This window comes from Anopheles funestus, chromosome X (genome assembly GCF_943734845.2).
Source record: "Anopheles funestus chromosome X, idAnoFuneDA-416_04, whole genome shotgun sequence".
NCBI classification, from domain to species: Eukaryota; Metazoa; Arthropoda; class Insecta; order Diptera; family Culicidae; genus Anopheles; species Anopheles funestus.
Window position 1 is genome coordinate 17,108,922 of NC_064597.1, and position 20,549 is coordinate 17,129,470.

Here is a 20,549-nt window from a genome sequence, read left to right on the forward strand (position 1 = left end):
TGAAACAGTTTTTTCTTCTTCTTGGTCTAATGGCCTCTAAGATAACGTCGGCCATTTCTGGCTGACTAGACTTATTTTACCTCGCAGCCGGATAGTCAGTCCTTGCTACGGGGGGACACTGGTTCGGATGGGATTTGATACCCGGTCCTGTCTTATGGAACTGGCGCCGTTTAGCACATACACCACCGGACGGCCCCTTCATTCAAATCTGTAGAATCTTTTTTACACATGTCATAAATATAATTATTTGTTTCTTACTTCTGCGATTCCTTTTTTTGAACTTTGAGCACCTCAAAGCACAATTTGTAATGCATGCTTTGAAAGAGAAAATCGAAGTGCACAAATCCACAAAAAAAATTTTAAATTTGTCACTCAAATGATAAATTATGATAATTATGTAAAACACATCGGTGACGAAACTTTCAAATCATTAAATTTTCAGAACTTTTAGAAAGTCTGAGCGAAACATGATATTTTCATTACTGATGGGTAAAATTCTATTTTTTTGGAATCGAAGTAATCCAAACCCGGGACATTCTGGAATCGACTCCGGATTAACACCGAAATATGAACCAGGGTGAGAGGGAGTTTAATTTTGCAGTCACTTAATAATAAGCATTAAAAAACCATACTGCTGCAATCATCAAACTGATACAAAACAGCGGATCACTATCTAAATTACGGAAAAATATCTTTTGTTGTGTTTAAATAATGTCATCGATGACAACGGAGCTTTCAAACTATGGCATATACCAATAAAAATAGTGGAAAACCCAGGAGAAACCTTTTTGAAACCTTGAAAAAGATAAAAAACTCAAATTCGAAAACACCAAAAAAGTAATGTGAAGATTAATATCGGAGTTAAGAATAAACTCCGGAGTTCGCTGCTGAATAAACACCGGAGTTGGCGCCGAAGTAAACTCCAGAGTGTAGTTCGTATTTCCTTGGAACCGATTTTCCAATTCCTGAGTCGAACTCCGGAGATCCCATCAATAGCTTGAATATAGAACATGTGCTTATTTGCATGGGGATGAGTTTGCTTTTTGAGCACTAATTCGATAAATTAATTGGAATTTTTTAACAGGTTTTTATTAGGTATTTTAAAGTTTATATTCCTGAAACCTTGAAACATGGCTTCGACAGTTTGCCATTTAAAATTTTCAATTGTTCGGTACATGTTGATGTTATAACTCCCGTTAACGAGAAATCTATTCATAAGTTTTATTTCAAGTTCACTAGATTATGCCAATGTCGTGTTTTGCAAAAGTTTCAAAACTATCCATCTGTGTTAGTAAAAACCTAACCAACCAAAACTAATGAGTAGTGTACTCGCTAGTTGCTTGTCTAATTATCATAGTTTAAGAAAAGCGCTTCGATTTCCGATACTTTTTGCTTCCAACCATCCCAGACAGTAGGTAATGTATTGAGCGATATCATCATTCACATCATCCTCAACTCGTCCGGAGAAAGTTTGCCGCGTGTCTTTGTTCCATCGTATCGCGCGTGGACACAATTTTCATGGTCAAATCCTGATCCAGGTTCTGTCACGGAGTTATTCTGCCTCTGTGTATGACTGTGGGTCGGTGAATGTATCGGTGTGTGTATGTCTGGCGTCCAAACTGTGCACTAACTAGCTGCAATACCTCCCGCATCTCTGCACATAAATTCCTAACCCAACCGTTGGCTTTTCGACAAACTTTGAGGCGCAAAATCTCCCACAAATGTCCCATGGTGTTACCAGTACTAATTGGCTCGGCAAAATAACAAATCACCAATCGCTGCTGGAGGGGATGAAAAAACTGCGGAAAAGAGGTTTGATGTACGCGCCGGGTAACTTTACCGCCCCCACGAGTAGCTCGATTCCCAGGTCGCCCCGGCAGCTTGTTACCGGTTATTTTAAACTATTTTTTGTTGTTGTCGTTGCGTATTCTATTGCGACCTTTGCACAGAGACACCGGAATATTCCATCGCCGTGCACGGCACGTAAAGTATCGGACCCGGAGGATTTTTCACGGTCAACCCTCGGCGGAACCCAGCAAATGTACCGGCAATGGAAGAGAGGCTTTAGTGACATAAATGTTGACACACGGATAGAAGACGGAATAAACATAAATGGGAAGTTGTGTATACCCGGACGATTATCACCGGCACTGTTGCTGCTGCTGCTGGTGGAAAACCCGTCACCTACCGACCCACTAACAGCCGACGAAGTTTGTCTTCATCTCTGCACGCCGCTGTATCCTGGAACACATTAGAACTACCCAGGAATTAGATAAATTTTTCCAACCCACATTTCAACGGGTTTTGCTTTGCTAGTTTTGCAAAAAAAAAAAATAAACAAAAAATGTTTTCCTTTATATATGTGTACGTATGATTGTGGACGACACATAGCTCGCTATCTCATGGTTTGATTTGATCCAAGGTCAGTGCTGGCAAGTGAATGCTATGGAAACCTGGGACCGGCCGAACATATCCTGGAAACTGCAAACTTTTACTTGCTGAAATGTGTTACTCATGTATGCAATACTAGTTTTTGTTGTTGTTGCCATTTTTTCCCCATCCCACACAATTTGTTTATGTGGTGTGCGTGTGTGCCTTATGTACTTTCTTGGTTCCGGGTTTCAAAAATACACTACTGTGCTTTTTACGTTTGTGTGAAGTTTATTGATGTTGCTGTTGTTTTCCCTATTCATTACTGCACAGGTAGGAAAATGCAATGCACGTGCCCTATTGGCAGCATGACGAATTTTCTCATCATCTCTCACTTTATCGAATATATTCGATGCTGCCATATTTGCGATATGGGATCGCACCTTATGCTGTCTTAGTGTGGGTGGTACGTTCAAAAGCTAGCTAAACTCAAGAAAAAAGTGTAGCCTAAACAGTTATAAAAAATATACGTAATGATATTTTATTGCAACTCTTTTCGTTTTGGCATTACCTCCCCAAGAGGCTTTTTTGACATTTAGACCCTTATTAAATTAGGGAAATTTTGTTTGGAATTGATACGTTCAAATGTGTGCCACAGCTTTTGTCTCACCTTAAAAAGCATAAAGTAGTAAGATTTTGCGCATGTTCTTACATTTTGAGAGAGGAAATTTCCTAGCAAATGAATGATGACCATTTGGCACAAAATTAGTACAGTTCAAGAAACCAAAAGTATACAATGGAAATTGTATACCATTGTATGTAAAATGAAAAAATATTTTGATTGGTATTTTCATAAGAATCGTAAAAAACACCACCGATAATTTTTAAATATTTTAACAAAAATATTAAAAATCAAAATGTGATAAATATTCATATAAATTTTCTAAAGCCTGCATCTAAAGATATCTGAACTTTTTTTGAAAATGCAAATAATTTTTTTTGGCTAAAATTCATTAATATAAATGATTAAGGATTTTTGGTGATTTTTAAATTCTTTATTTAATGAGAAAATATATTTTTTCGTAGTGTCCATATATACGTAACGCTAGGATTAGTTATTTGTGCGTAACGCTAGGTTTAGATATTTGTGTATATAGTATCGCCATTAAATTTAATCTGTTATGTGTGAGTAAGAATGTAATTGTGAGTAAGAATAAAACATGCAGTCGAGTTTTACACCTGGAAGCGACAGCATCTCTTGCAATAACTACAACTTATCTATGTGATGAAAAAAAATGGTGTCCTGAACAATTTACAATTTACCCATGACTAGTCGGACTCGACCATAATGATCGAACTCGACCGGACTTGACCGGACTTGACCGGACTCGTCGGAGTCAATTTTGGTTTTTTGTTGGAGTCGGAATCAATTTCGGAATTTTTGAGTCGGAATTTTGCGCTGGGATCCTTTTGCATTTAGGTCAATCCTCGGTTCCCAGGGCTAGTCTCTTGTTAGGAAGGGGCTTGAAATAGTTCGGGTCGGACAAGTAGCCTTTTCTTCTGGATACTTTTCCTGCTTATATACTAACAATGCATTCCGAGATAAAAGAATTCGAACGAGATGGAATCATTTCGTTACGTTAGCATTAAGTACATTTTTGCGGGCGCATAGCGTTGATCATAGCACTCATAATGCATCTTCAGCATTTTACGCCGTTCGTTTAGTTGATTGTTATGATTACCTAGCCGGTGCGCGAGCATGATCGCCTAAAAGCGACTTACTTTATGCTTAGGTTCGCAATTCGTATGTTTATCTCAATTAACTCCCGAGTTTATTTATACATATACGTATCATGCTATGATCGTTTAAAGTTTTCGCATGCTCGTTTTATGATTCAATGTCACGTTCGTGACTGTCAAATTCATACGATTTTTGTTGTTGTGTTTTTGTTCGTTTAGCTGTTGTTTTTGTTTAGCTCAAATTGGATGAAAACTAAGCAGTTTGCCATTTATTTTTGTTAATCATAATTTTGTTAATCACATTTTGTAAAACATTTGGTTAAAATTTCGCAAAAACATATTTTACATCTCAATTCTTTAAACCTCACCCCTCTTTAATATGTAAACAGCAGACTGGAACTGCGGCCAATTCAATTTCACGCGTTTTTATATCATTATCATGCAAAAACACTCTACAAATGCTAATAAATAATGTGAAGAATGTCAAGAATAAATTAAAATTTAAATTCATGATTCTCCAAGAAATTATGAATATCGGTTTGCAAATCATTGGTTGAATCGAAAAAAAATTGGTTACATTGAAAACTACATATGAACATTGAGCGTTTGCTTTTTTTGCGAAGGCAATCATTTCGTCGGATTACATAGATATACTGTAGTGTTGGGTGAATCTTTGTACTTAATAAATGATTGAATCTTGATTCTACAGATTCATGAATCCCCTATCTTCATGAATAAATATCTTCATTATTTTAATTCTCTGTTTCTTATTTATGAATTTTAATGATGGTCTCAACGGTTAATCAAAGCAGGAAAATTGAAGCTTCTTTTCGTTCATAAATTTCCTCATCATTGTATATAATGGTTATACTCTTTGATTTACTTTTATTTTGTGCTTTAGGGTTTCTGTTTTTTTAAACGCATCCAGAATGATTTCATTCATGAATTAATCCTCTAAATATTTCGTTGCAACTTACAAAACATTGAAAACCGATCTTCATACATTTCGACAGCTCGATTACCAAAAGGGTTTTCTAAAAAGAACAACATACAAAGGTTTGTTTTAGGCTGGTGGCAGTGCTCTGTCGTATACGACTTTTTTCAAAATTTTGTATGGAATTTGACAGATAAAGCCGAACGACGATTTTGGTAGTACGACCAAATCAAAAAAATTTGATTCCGTCGGATGGTCGTGTACGAGAAGTTGAATTCGCTTTTATAAACGCAAAATTGCTGTTATTTTTTCAATGTTAATGTAAACAAATTATTTCATGTTGTTTTAACTGCTAATTTAAAAAAAAATCGAACGACCAAATCTATGACATCCCTTCGGTTTGGTCGTGCGATTAAAATAGTCGTACGATTTAGCAGGGCCACCAGCCTTAGCTAGACGCAAGTCTTTCATTCTCAAAATAAAAAAAATCGCATGCAAAATGCTTAATTGTAACGAGATTTTCTCTGTCTCTCTCTCACGGAGCCAATAACGGGAATAGAGTCTTTTGTTGATGCAGGTCGCCATATAAAATTAAAATATTATAGCGTTTCTCAGATGATTTTGTAATGTCATTCACATTTCTTCTAATGGCTTTATATGAACAGGTAAACACATCTGGATGACATTGTAGTGCAGTGAGTTGGCAAGGAGGACATGTGCAGTTTATTGTATAGCTATCATATGTGTTCGGAAGCAACCGCCCAAGTAACAAGAATCAGCTAAAAATTAAACGAAAAGTAGACACAGGCGAAACATTACATTGTATAGTGCTTCCGAACCCATTGGAGAGTTCCATAAATTTTGGTTGCCTCTACTGATCGTAGAGAAAATGCTTCGCTGAAATGTTTCATGAAATATTTCACAACAATTCATGATTCGTAATAGTTTTCCAATAGATGCGTAGTAATTTTCCGAACTTTTATTAGAGTTAGTCGTTAGTCGGCACAGAGTGTGAGTGAGTTAAAATGCAAACAACTAATATAAGAATTAGTTCAAAGTATTTTGCCTTATGAATCTCAAAAGATTCAGTAAATCTCGAATCGAATCGAATCTTTACAACCACTCTTACGCTCTGTTTTAACTCTCTGAAAAGAGTGATTATTCTCATCTCTAGTACAGAATAAACACTCATTATGCGTTGGTAATAGGAACAGAGCAGCCTTGTTTACTAATTACAAAACTATTTTTTTGAAGCCCTGAAAGATTTTAATAAGAACTTAACACTATAGCGGCAATAAACGTGTAAATTATACACAAATTAAATCCATCGTATTGGATGAGATCTGATCATTACCATGTATAAACATAAATAAACAAACAAACGAACCTACAAAAATGGTCGGGCTTTTAGCATCATTATCTAATCATCACACTTAACAGCCAGGTAACACCTTGTAATCATATTTGTTTCTTTATACGTGCAGCTTGATGAAAAAAAGATACACAGCTAGGTAATGAAAAAAAAAGTTGTTCACACAAAAACATACGTATGCATCCAACATCCGATTGGAAGGCGAAGAGATCGTTTTTCCTTCAATTGTTACCGGCTAGTCGGACGAATGCGGTGGAATCAATTTCTTTCTGCTTTACAGCACAGCCAGCCGCAGACGAATGCTCTTCCGATGCGCTTCATGCATTGCGGCTTTCGGTCAGGTGTGCACATTTTCATGAACACGCTCCGGAGGACGCGAATGGACGTCTACAGTATGCTGTATGCCTTTCACCTTTTTAGCATCGTCTGAGTGGATGCACAAAGGAAGAGGGAAAAACTAGGGGATGCATTCTGGAGGGAGTTTAAAGGTATGGCATTGTGGTGCTGTGACTACTGCATGTTATTTTTTTGTTAGTGCAATACAGGGGTTTAGAGGTGAAATGGTAAAGGAACCATTTTTAGATTCTTCTTAACACTAGAACTACCGGACCAGTCATTTTGATTGGAACGCTTCATTTTCATCACATTATTTGTTGGGGTTAAACAATCCTATAGTAGTTAAACCATGAATTTTACATATATATTCTATAGTACGATGTGCAATAAACAATAATATATACTAAAACTCTTCGTAATTGCTTGAAAAATAAACACGAAGGAAAAACGCTTAAAACGCTTGATAGTTCTAGTGTTAATTGAAGGTGGCATATGTACAGCTAAATTGTAAAAGCTTTCCTCCGTTCTTTAGGGTTTTGCGAGATCAAATCGATTCTCAAAAGTTTTCTCAATTATGAGAGATGTACCTGTTTGAAAATGCTTTGTATAATGTATGCCATAAAAAAATGAAAAGATTTCGTATAGCGATTTAAAATTAATAATTAAAAAAACTTTGCTTGAATCCTATGTTTGATGAACTTTATAAAAAAATAAATACCTAGACTCTAAACCAAGTCCTACGTCAGCTGGTCGGATTTTTTTTTGCAAAATTCGGTTTAAAAACAAAATTAATTCCTATTTGTTTAGCAATGTCTGTCTTATTGATTTCTGGTGTTTGTGGTCGCGTAAGCTGTTGTATGACCGCTCTTAAACTGTTCGACGCTCTGGCCTTTTTCTAACAGATATTATATTTATAATATTGGCTATATTCGGCGGATACACGCCTTACGATGTGAAACTTCTTCACTCGACCCTGCAGCAACAATCCAACGGGCGCAATTGTTTGACTGTTTTCGTGATGGCGTTACAAATAAGTTAAAATCGTTATCAAATTTTCTCTGTACATAATACAATAGTTAAAAGGTTTAAACAATGTTCGATTTGACACGAGTATTTTTTTATTGTGTGTAGAAATAATATCAACTTCATCAGGATCCAGCAAGTCAATTCGAAAACAATTCAGCAATAAACTCACACTGTTTCTCACTTGTAATAGAAAACCCTGTAAATTGTGACAGGCAAACGGCAAACAATGGTAATAGGCGTTTTAAGTTCTCCACTTCACACTTCGGCTATTGCACGATTGCGATTACCACGGTGGCTTGAACCTGGGTATGGGGACGTTAAAAAAGTTCATTGCGAAATGATGCGATGGTGAGAGATGTGATGAATTTTCGCTGTTTTTTTAATCATTATTTTATAATATTTATCTAAAATTGCACCATTTTTTCGTTTTGTTTTTATTTGATACATCAAAAACTGTTTCTGTAATTTTAAAAAAAAAAAATTGTAGTTTTATATTAGCAGTTTACTATGCAACTCTTAGATTTGTTTAAAGCACATTTTTCGTGTTTGGTTTTATAAGTTTAGAAAACAACTTTTTACTGCAATTATCATAACTATTTGTATGTTTCGTTTCACATATTTTAATCACAATACAGTTAGATTTGATCAAACAAAATTTAATGTGTCCTCTCGATCACATTCGTTGGGATACGATCCACCGCTAACTTTCTAACACTAGGACGTGTTTGAAGGGTGTTGATAGGTAGACAAGTTGCTTGATACACTCTGAAATGCATCAAATTACGCAACACAAACAAAAAAAACATTTGCAAATTAATCCCTTTACCAGCACCCAGATGTGGTCACCGTACGGCAACTCTCAAGTTGGGTTGCACTTTTGAAAGCAGATATAATACCTGCAATAAAACTGAATAAAGAAAACTGTATGCCGGTGTAATGAAAATATTCTTGAAATGCCTAAATAATCATGTACTTGCTTGTAACGCAGACATGGTCACCTAATCACCTACATCCGCTATATGTAGCGTCACGTTGATCCAACAAAGCCAGCTCAGTGGGAATATTCTTCTGGCACTCAGGGGGCTCAAGTTTGTCGTTGCAAAGTGCAATTTGGTACCAGGTTGTAGCGCGGTGTGCATGCGGTTTTTTTTTGCACTAGCGCCTTGTTACTGAAACCTATCAATTCTTCATCATCCACTTCGTTGTCTGCAAATATGATGCTACCCTGCCCTGGACCAACCTGACATGCAGCAGATGAAACCTTACACAAATGAGTTCGATGGAGCAAGAGATCAGGAGTGGTTGGTGAAAAAAGAGAGAAAAAGATACAAATAGTTTGTGACAGAGAACGAGCGAAAGAAAGTGTAAGAGAAAAAGGGATCGGAATACCTGATAAAAGGGAGAGCCAGGCTGGTACGAAATTTGCAAGGACGATGCGAACCGTTAACCAAACGTCCGTTATTGCGGGTGGAGTGTAACGCGGGTTGTAGGTGGAAAACCGGAAAAATGCACTCAATCAATTTCCCACTCATTGTCAACACTTTCCATCCCCCCCCAGACAGCTCCCAACCCTACCGCCACGGTGCCTTCTGGAGCATATTTTCATCAGTGTGACTTCAGCTCTTGCTTTGCTACACACGAGCGCCGAAGAAAACTATGCCATCAGACCAACTGAGCCGTTCTTGCTTCCTTTGCATCGATCGATTTTCCACCCACACATACCATCTTTCCATACCAACGTGTCACGCTTTTGTCACACTGCACTAGCTAACATCATTTCCATCCTTCCATGCTGTGCGAACGGACGGAAATCCAGCAAAACAGGCATGGGCGCGCGTTACGACAATATGAGTGCAAAAAAGGAATGAAGGAAAAATAAAAATTAAGCTACGCTTTCCACCGTTCAGCACGTTCAGCTGCTCTGTTCCAATCGTCATCGAGAACGTGTCGGTATCGGTTTTCTTAATTATTTAAATTTTATTCACACTGCAGTTCGCGCGAGTCTTGCAGATGCTAACAGAGATGGTGGCAATCTATTAGTGATGGGTTTCGATCAGGGCACAGTGTTTGAACCACGATGTACACCGTCGAACACGCGTATCCTTCTTTTTGTTACACTGATTGATGGCACCCACTTTTTCGGTTCCTGCTAATCGGTAACCAGTAAATGGTCGTTAGTTTTCTGCACAATTTTCTTTTCTCACGATTGCAATTGTTTGTGTAGTGGGTTGTGAGTTTGTAGGTACCTTTTATTTATAGCTATCACCTGTTTAAAATGGTATTTGAAGCCGCACTTTGTTAGTTGTTTTCCCAACTACGGGGTCTATGATACCGTCCACTAGTTTTTTTTTATATGGACTTTGACGTTTGATAGCTTATTTGCAGCTTATTCGATCAGCGGTTCGACACATGTCAAAAGAGTGCATTTTTCTAGAAGGTCTGAAACAGTTTAAGTCATGTTTTCTGAACGTTGCATCGCTTGAATTAAGATTTAAAACAACAATGAAATTACATAAGTTTAATTATTTTAAGCTTTTTACAAAAAGTAATATTTTTTTTACTTGTTTAATGATAATGATTTTATGTATGTAGTATTCACATAAATTTGTGCGTTTCTTATGCTTTGTTACTATGTTGTTTCAAAAAAATTTTCAGATAAATAAAAAAAGCTTCACGATTTGTATGAGCTTTGTCTCATCCTATATAATCTTACTGCTTTAATTTAAACATTGCATAGAAAATCTATGTGAATCTAACTCGCAATATGCATCGATGTACAAAAACACTCTTCATAGTTAATTTGTTCTAGGCATCGTTATAATTTCTCATCTTTGTAATAAATATTTGAGCAGATTAAAATAAATAGATGAAATCAAAGTTATATTTCGAAGCTGTAATTCTTGCTTCGTTAAGACGCGATTCTACAATAATGCAACCTAGTTTCATTCTTGATGTCAAAATGCTTTGTCCTGAAGAAATCGTTGCATTCCTTGATGATATTGTTTTGATTGATTCAATGTTTTGACTGATAAGGGTTAAACATTTTAGCTTTAGCTAAGCTGAATTTGGAAAGAATATTAACATGGTTTAACAAAATACGTTTTAAGTTTTATCAAGAAATCTTTTAAAACTCCGTTTTCAAAAAGCAATTTTCGAAACGTAATTGTGAAAAATTTAAACCTTCAAACGTGGGGTACAAATAAATTCAGCTTTACTATAAACGCTTTCAATGAGTCGTACATATTTGTTATCAACTGATTTTTCCCATGATGTTTCAAAATCAGATAGTTTAAATGTCCTGTAATATCTTTTAGAAATGCGAGATCCTGGAGCCAACTTTGATTTTCAAGTGTCGTGATGTGCTTATTATTTTCATCCGTAAAAATTTGAAGAACGAGATTATTTCAAGTGAAACTGTACAGAATGTTTTGAGAACCTTATTATCGAGTTCCGGGACTTTTTGTATCATTCGAGCTACAAATCCTTTCGATTTTTCTGTCATAGCTTTTGCTCCATCCCCAATGGAAACAAGTTTCTCCAAAGGAAGATCATATTTAATCATGCTCTCCCAAACCTAACAGTAAATATCGTGACATTTGGTTGTATAATGCAGAGATATGAATTCCAGAAGCTCTTCGGTTATCTCTATATAATCACTGTACGCTCTATAAAATACTGCTACCCGAGCAATACCTCATATATCAGTATTTTCGTCTATCGCCTATGAGAAACATTAACATTATTGAGCAATTGATATCTATTGTTGGCTTATGTTTTTTGCAATTTCACTGCCTCTGTCTACCACGGTATTCCTGGACAGCAAAATTTCGCGAAATATTTTAGTGTTTCCTGGTCTAGTCACTCTCTTTTAAAAACTTAATGCACTCAAATTCATTGTAAAAAAACATTAGATTTTTCGGTAATCAATGCTTTCAATACAAAATCTAAATATAATCTCGCGGCTCGCATCCGAAGTGTATAGGAGCCGTCAGTTTGACATGCCTGGATTAAAGTAACCAGAGGCGAATGAAGAATATAATTTATTACAGTAAAATCACCTTTATTATTATCGTAAAACATCTTTTGACGCACTTTAAAAAAAATAGAAAATCAACATAAAGCTGCGTTTTATTTTCTTGAAAGATATTGCTGATTAAAGATTTGTTTTGTGTTGTTACGAGTTCTGGTTGAGGAACACTTGCTGTCGTATGAATAAACGAAAGGTTATTCTGGGTAAAATAAGGTACCCAGATGAGAACACACATGAGATCAATCCTTCTTGTGCTTCTGTTTGGTCTTGCACTTGCATTGGAGAAAAAATATAAAATTCGTTAACAATATTAGATCATCTTTTGCATATGAAATGTAACATCATGTCTAAGGAATTCGAATGAAATTCTACAGTGGTGTTGGGGCGTGAAATAACACTCCGCACTTTTGGTATCAACGTTTTGCAGCATGGCTATCAAAAAGAGAAACGATTTTTCTCCGAATAGGATCGTAAGAAAAAAACGTAAATCAAAGTGAATTTTGCCAAATTTTTTTTTCTCATTTCCTATTCGGGCACATGTGCTAAGAAACTGCAGTATGTCGCATTTGCTTACACAAACGGTTACCAAACATTAAATCTACTTTGCTTTGTTTTGCACTCCAATGTTTGCGAAGTTGCAATTCCTTTATGATGATGATATTTTTTTGTCCGTTATCGACTGAGGGAACGGACGCGCTCGTTTGAGTCACTGAATGCTGTGGAAGGTATGTAATGGTCATGGGGAAAATTGATCCTCTCTCTATTCTTCCGGTTACATAGATAAAGCCACTCAACAGATTTTAACGACACCTTTTACCTATTAAAAAAAAAGAACACAATACCAACGTATCTGGAATGAAAAACGTTGGTTCAGCGTTTTTGCAGGGTTAGCAAGTCAACGTCAACAGCATTTTTTCATAACTTGAAAAATGGTTAAAAAAATTAATATCTTGAGAAATGTAATTAAAAATCCAATGCACACTTTGATTTGGATATTAATTTTATATGCACTATCATAACTTTTGCATCGCAACTGCCAAATCGAATTGAACAGAGCGTTTTTCCGAGTTAAGCGAATTTAAAAATTAGACAGTTTATGAAGTTATTTTGTGCAGAATTGAAGTTTTTATCTCCGATTATAAAATTATTCTCTCAAAATTAGATATATTTCATAAGTATAAATATTAGATAATGTATTTTTTTTCGCAAATTGCGGAAAAACACAAAAATATTAGTTTAATTGGTGCAACTCGGGAATTGAAAAAAAAATAATAAAGTTTGAACTGTTTTGTGGAATCTTATTAAATATAATTATAAATTATTAAAGTAATAATCATTTTAAGTTTAATTGACTGGTAAGGTATAAAGGTGTATATCCCGCTCTATATTTTAAATGTTTTAACACGTTGCGGTCAAAATAACCCATTTTTTTAAAAACGCTTTCGAGTTTTAATCGTTGGCTATTGCCTGTTCGACTTTACTGTTCTTGTATGCCAATTCCGTCTCCATCTTCGCAACCATCTCTAAACCTCGTTATTGTCATCTGCAACTGAGGTGTTGTATTATGCAAGCATACATTTTGTCAATGGCTTGAGGCAGATTATTTAATGATAAATAAAATTAAATCCAATTTGACAAAGCAAGTGTTCTGCGAACCCTGTAATAATATTTGTTTATAGAAAAAAATATATCCATAAAACTCTCCTCTTAAATGAAAAAAAAAACAAAACATTATGGTATGTCAATAGCTTATGTAGAAAATGGCGAGAAAAAAAGCGAAAAAGAGAAACAGAATGATAATAAGAAGGGGATTGAGGGAAACAAGAAGACACTTTGGACGCGCTATATTTATAAACACATAAAAATCAAACATCAAATCTTTTATGGAACTGTAGCTTTTCTGCAGTATAAAGTAGTAGGTTGATCATCCCTGATTTATATTGTTTCCATGTATGTATCATATCGCAATGATCGCAATTCTTGAAACAGCGTGTTATTCTTTTCTTCCCCAAATAGTGTGCCATAAAAAGATCTTTCCCGTCCTGTCCAGCACACACTCCCGTGAAGTCAGAAGCTTTAGTAAACGAATTAGGTTGCTCCTGCTCTTGGTCAATGAAACTAACAAATGACTAAAGCTCTTAGTTTGATGATTAGAATCGTTGGTTGTGAAGCATTAGCATACACCAGCCTAAGTTCTTGATAGCACTATGCTTATTTTCCTTTCGGTTTCACGTGTCCAGAATAATCTGCCGTGTTTCTACACTTTACTACATTGTACAAAAAAAAAGAATTAATAACACTACTGACAGCGAGTCATCATTTAAAGGGAAGCTCAAGGAAAAAAAAGCAACGACGATGTGTTGAACTTGTGCGAAGGGGTGTCCGAAAATGGACATCGTGGACACATAGCCACCTACCCACAAACACACACACACACACACACGCAAAACCACCTACAGTATACGATTCGGAAGAAGAAGGAAGACAAAATAAATCAGCCTCGAAACAATAATATTGCGTACCGTTTTGCTTCGACGAAGAAGACAATCGGCAATTTATAATGTCGCAGCGATCAGCATCGTCTTCATCATCATCATCATTTCCAAAATTGGAGTGTAAAACTAAAAGAAGTATAATCGCAGCAACAAGAACAGACGGCAAATCAAAGAAGCTCTTAACCTTCGCCCAAATCCGGGAACAATCGCAAAATACGAAGCGACAGATTAATTCCGACTAAAACTGCCAAACCCCGTGAACAACTATTTATTGCATCCCTTGTTCTAGTGATATGAGGGTGAATCTACCGGAAAATAAATTTTAGTTATGGAATGTCAGTGTTCAAACATAGTAAACTCGATCGATGATTTTTCTCTTGGTTAGTAAACGAAACTTCACTTTTGACTAACCGTGCTCCAAAATCATGGTTGACACAGCAAGACATGCGACTTTTCATCGTAGCTCTTGATCGAAATCGAAAATGATCTTTCGAACTAACGGTAACCTGTTCTGAGTTTCAAGTAAACTTTATGTTAGTTTCTAATTATTTTACAGTTCACAAAAATTTTTACCACCTCACATTATACGTAAAGCCATACATTTTGTATGGAAGTTAGCAATTTACTGAAGTTTAAGGATTGTAACTTATTCATTAAAGAAATCAGTTAATTGTTATCTAACTAAAGGATTCAGTTAAAAATTGTAAAATGCAATTTGTATTTGGTCGTATTCGTATGGAAGTTTGCATTTTATTGAAGTGTGAAGATTAATTTTTGTAGTCATTGAAATAATGTTAAATTTTCTTTGTAACGTATAAAATGCTTTGTTAGAACAATCTCCGAATACTTAGGAGTTAAACATATAGAAAGGCACATATAAACAGTAGTGAAATTTATAAAACTCTTAACAGAATATCCCTATTTACCCGACGAATACATTTGAGATGCTTTGTCGCATTTACATATTCGATTGGTAGTAATGTAGAGCGAGAAAGCATGACTTTGAAGTTTTAGCTTCAAATATTACATTTTGAAAGGAGTGAAATTTATAGAACTTGAATTTTCAAATCATTAGATATCATTATTTTTTTTTTTTGCTCGGTTAGAACGGCCTGGCCGTATCAAGACTTATTTTACCACGTAGCAGGATAGTCAGTCCATGCTACGGGGAGACGGTCCGGATGGGATTTGAACCCGGTCCCTGCCGTGTGGACGGGCGCCGTTTTTCACATGCACCACCGGGCCGCCCCCATTAGATATCATTAGTTACATACATTGATCGTTATTGAAAATTTTACATGAATTTGATGACCAGAAACAAAGTTATAACTTTTATAACACAGAATAATACAATATGTATGGCCTACCCGGGTAGCCGGTTGGTGAAATCTAACAAATTTAAAATAAAATTTAAAATTTTTAATTTTTTTTTATTTTTTTACCAAATGATAGAAAACAAATTTCTTTAGACATTCTATGAATGTCGAATGTGTTTGATTTACTAAACGAAAGCTATATCAGAATGGAAATGCAAAACTTGCTCGGGTAGGAGGTTGTTGACATTAGGGTTAATCGGGAGCTCTGATATCCCAAGGACGCCCTGGTATTACTGCAACATTTTTTATTAAATATTTAAAGTAATTTTGGTATACATTTATTTGGCAATTTGGAGATTTGGTAAATATTTTGAAATATAACTAGTGTATTTTCCAATTTAAATTTTAGTACAAAATTTTAATTTTTGGTTCTTTAACCTTCATTGAAATGAGCCATCACCTAACCGGCTATGTTTTATAATTTTAAATCCTAAGAACATTTAATATTTTGAAGCTATCGGCTTGAAACTTTAAGAATGGATAGAAAAGCTGGTTTCCTATCATATACACAAAAACCCAGAATTTTTAATGCATTTTTTTAAATGTACTTTCAATCGATTTGTACTTTCTTTTATATCACTCTACACGGGTAGGCAATACATTTAACATTACAAGTCTTCCTTTAATAAAGACAAGGTAAATAAATTAATGCAATTTTGTTGAAAATAGATAGGTTTGATAAAATAAAAGTAATTGAAATTTAAAAAATCAAGTAAATGCTTGATTGTAAATGTAAAAAACTACTTTACAATTAAATTGATGTAAAAACATCTTTTAGAATTTAATAAAAACGTTTTTCCACACAGAATCTAAGGATAAAAGTCATACCTATCTCTCTCTCTCTCTCTTCTTGGCCACGACCTGTAAGGTCATGCCGGCCATTTCTGGCTTACTAGACTTATTTTTACCGCATAGCCGGATAGTCAGTCCTACCCGGCTACGGGACGGTCCGGATGGGATTTGAGGTCCGGTCCCGTTTTGTGGAACCACCGCTCATACCGTGTGTATTTTTATAATATTTGGCTCTCGTAAACTTTGTCCTTTAATCACATTTACCCCTGCCAGTTGTTTTAAATTCCAAAATAATGTGGTGACTTGACTTCGGTTGAATGACTTCGGTTTAACGTGTTGTCAAAGAAGTTTACGTATTCTTGATACACATGTTTATGTTGCTTGATACACTGCGATAACAAAAAATTTGTGATTTTTATTTCAGTTTCAATTTTGAGTAGTTTTTTATATTTCGTGTAATACAAATGCATACATGAATACTACAAACCTAATATGTTTATGGGTATAACACACATTTATATATTAATGTACTGACAAACAAGCGGTTTTTAACGCGTTCTGCTGTGAGATATATTATCTTTTTATCGATAATTTTTTTCCATGAAGTTTGACGCTATTTTTGGCAATCAAAATCACAAATCTAATTGTTCCTATTCCACCATGTGTGTTATATCAATAATATTCCACCAATATCTGTTCCAATTTGCGATTAAATTTGCTCTTTTAATCGATACTCCAGCGATGTGGTCTATAATACCTTCAGCTAGTGTTTTCTGTATGGGTTTTGATGGTTGAAAGTTTAACCGTTGCTAGCTATTCGTATAATTTGGCATGATGGTCTGTAAATTAAAGCATTGATTATTTTTCTTATCGTAGTTTCAATCACCTGTTCGAAAAATTTCAATATATTGATAAGTTTGTTGCTAACGATAGTATAATTTAGAGTTATTTTGTATGATATGTTTGTAATAGTTAATAACCAAAGAAGATAAACGACCTGCACGTTCTTAAGTGAATAAAATAAATTAAACAAAAATCCAAGCCACTAAATGGATCAAGATCTTGAAGACTTCGAATAGTACGCCAGTGTTACCTCCTTCTCTTCAATAATGATATTTGGTTCTAATTACTTATTATATATTATTGAAGCAATGCCAACAAATTTTTAAAAAATGTAAGGAAAGTCAAACGAATTTACAAGCCTCTGATGTATAGTAACGTAAAGTTTTTCCTGATACAGAAATAGACAATTTAGGAAGGGTTGATAAAGAAGAAAAGGGAGAGAAAAATAGTGCTATTCCACTCTTGTTTCTGCTGCTCGATCTCACCTTCATTCAGAGATGGCAAATTGTTTGTGCTAAAGTCTGTTAAATTGGTAATGTACCATAACGATCTAGTAAATGATCATGTCAGTACGCTTAGTTTAATGCAACAATTGAGACTAGCTGCAAAGTATAAATAATAGTTCAGTTGTTATCGTACGATCGAGTTCGACAGCTCTGCCGTAATGGTGTGGTTTAACTCTCCATTAGTCAATATTCGCATTTTTTCACTGAGCGTTCCGATAGAGAGATTGGCACCATGGAACATTGAGTGGGCATTAACGTATATGAAAATAGAAGTTAAATATAAATAGAAGTTAAATATAAAATATGATTTGCGTGTTTTTGTGTTCTTTATATAACAACCATATGCAACAGTTTCAACAAAATTACATCTGAATGGATAGAAAATTTTATAGTTGATATGATGTTATGTTTGGCGCCTGTCCCATAGTGCGACGGATAGGTGGAGCACAAGCGAGAGTACTGATTGAATCGGTTAGACTTGGAGTGGTTTACGGTCGATCGTGGTAAAACAGTGATGGACTCTACCATATTAGCCGCCAATCTGCCGGTTTCGCTCCGCTGTCTACTGTTTTGGTTTAACGATTCGGTCATTTAGCATTTCGGCGTCCAGTGGAGAAGTCGTGCGTTTCGTGATCAAGATTTTTAACGCGTTTACTCTCGTAGCAAATGGATAGAAGAAATTGTGCTTTGTGCGTTTGTGCTGTGTGTGGTGGCAACTAGCAAACATCAATTCTTCTATCATTATTACCCAGTCCCGAGATATTTACTTGGATCCATCAATCAACTTTTTGGGGGAAATTTTCGGAGTGTCAAAAATGAAACGCCGCGTGTGAATATCAATCGGAACGCATCGCTTACACCTAATTAGTGCATTTCGAATATTCAGTGCACGGAACGTTGGTTTGATGTTTTACACTAGGTGCATTCCAAAGTAGAAGAAAGTGCTTATATATCCACAGTGACCAGTGGTGCTGGTAGAAAAGAAAGCACTTCATCTAAACGTGTGTGTTTTATGTAATTTTGTACAAACAATATTCAATCTCAGTGTGTGACGTTCTGGTGTTTTGTGGCAACTTGCATGATGGAGATTAGGATTGTATGGTGATCAACATAATTTCATACTGCAGCAGGTTCACTCGTTTTTCGCGTTAAAACCTTTTAAATGTTGTTTTTGGCAGTTCATTTAATTGTTATGTTGTCAAAACATAACTTCAAATGGCACTCATAAACCCTATTTAGTGGGCGGAGGTTTTCAGATGAGACCGCTTATGTCAGCATCCAAAACCCATCAAAAGTCTTGGGACTGTTAAGAGCCCAAACTAGACGATTTCGATTACTGATGTTGAAGATGAACCGCGCCTAGTTGCGCAGCTCCGTTCGGAAACCTCCAAAAGGCATTTTTGGTTTTACAAATTTTTTAAACTGGGCACAGCCGTAAAGCGTGGTGGAAATCTTTTCTTTTTTTTTCTTTAATGGTACGAATGGGCAAGGTTTCGCGCAAGCAAGCAAGTCATCTCTTTGCGTAATACTCTTTAAAAACCCGTCCGTTTCGGATTAAATGGTTTATTAATGTTGTTGGAAAATTCGATTACCGGCAAAGGAAGTATAGGGTGGTGTAACTAACGTACGCAACATAAGGTGGGATAAAAGTTAATAAAAAAAAGGTTGGAAAATGTGAGCGAATCGCGATTAATGTCCGCGAAAGAGTCTTTCCCAACTAACCTTGTTGGTTTAAATGCCGTGTAAAATAAATTTGCCTACCTTTTCATTTGTTATTCAATGACAGAAATAAGTAATACGAGAGACGATGACCTGGTCATGATGTTGATTTTCTTTCTATTTTAAAATCATACTCATCTCATCTTATTTGGCGTAAGTGCATACTAGGTCGTGCGTGCCATAAAACTCGGTTTACTCGATTTATTTTTACAGCACATCCAGATAGTTTGTTATTATTACGGAGGAATGGTCCGGGTAGGATTTGGTAACGATCCTGTCATTTGAGAGACTAGCGCCACTATTAGTCACATCATCGGCTCTATATTCATTTTAAAATGTTCCTTGTCGTTAAGACGGAAACTTTGCTTCAGAAGCTTTATTAATGTGTTATATGAATGTTCTTCAATATTTTGCCCTGTACAGTAAACTTCTCGTCATGGTTTGATTAGTTCATAATTTGCACATTCTTGCAGTATTAATTCAGCAAACAATGCAAACACAATGTCTTCCTGTCTGTGTTATCATGTTTTTTCTCATATTTCAAGCAAAACGATAACAAAATGTTTTCGCTTTTATATCTGCCACGATCATTCGCGATACTGTCCTACATTGCTTTCTCTATCATTAGCTTCTAGGTTTGAAAAAAAAGGGTAGCATAAATAACAGCTCTATGGCATTCTTAATTGCATCAGCTTGTTAGCGGAAATCCGTCCGCCACAATAACTTGGGTTTGTTTATTTTATGCGTGCAAATACCGACACTAGACATGCCTTGGCAAAACTAGTCGCGCTGTCGAACCGACCAAATTCCAAATGAATCATCACATATGTCCCGCCAATGTAACTCGATGCGTGCAGCGGTCTCGAACCGACGTCCGTACCGATAAAACTATTTTCTTCCACACATCCACTGTGCGTGTCGCAACGATTATTTCGGAAGCATTTTAATTATCTTGTGTCGCGACATATAATATGATATGGAACGAGATTTCATATCGCTGTCGAACGATG

At 35.7% G+C, this 20,549-nt stretch overlaps 1 protein-coding gene across 1 annotated transcript in view; it reads left to right on the top strand.

The window, feature by feature from the left end:
- The window catches only part of LOC125774796 (guanine nucleotide-releasing factor 2), a 55,758-nt gene that overhangs the window by 8,401 nt on the left and 26,808 nt on the right, over window positions 1-20,549 (top strand). The window lies entirely within an intron of this gene.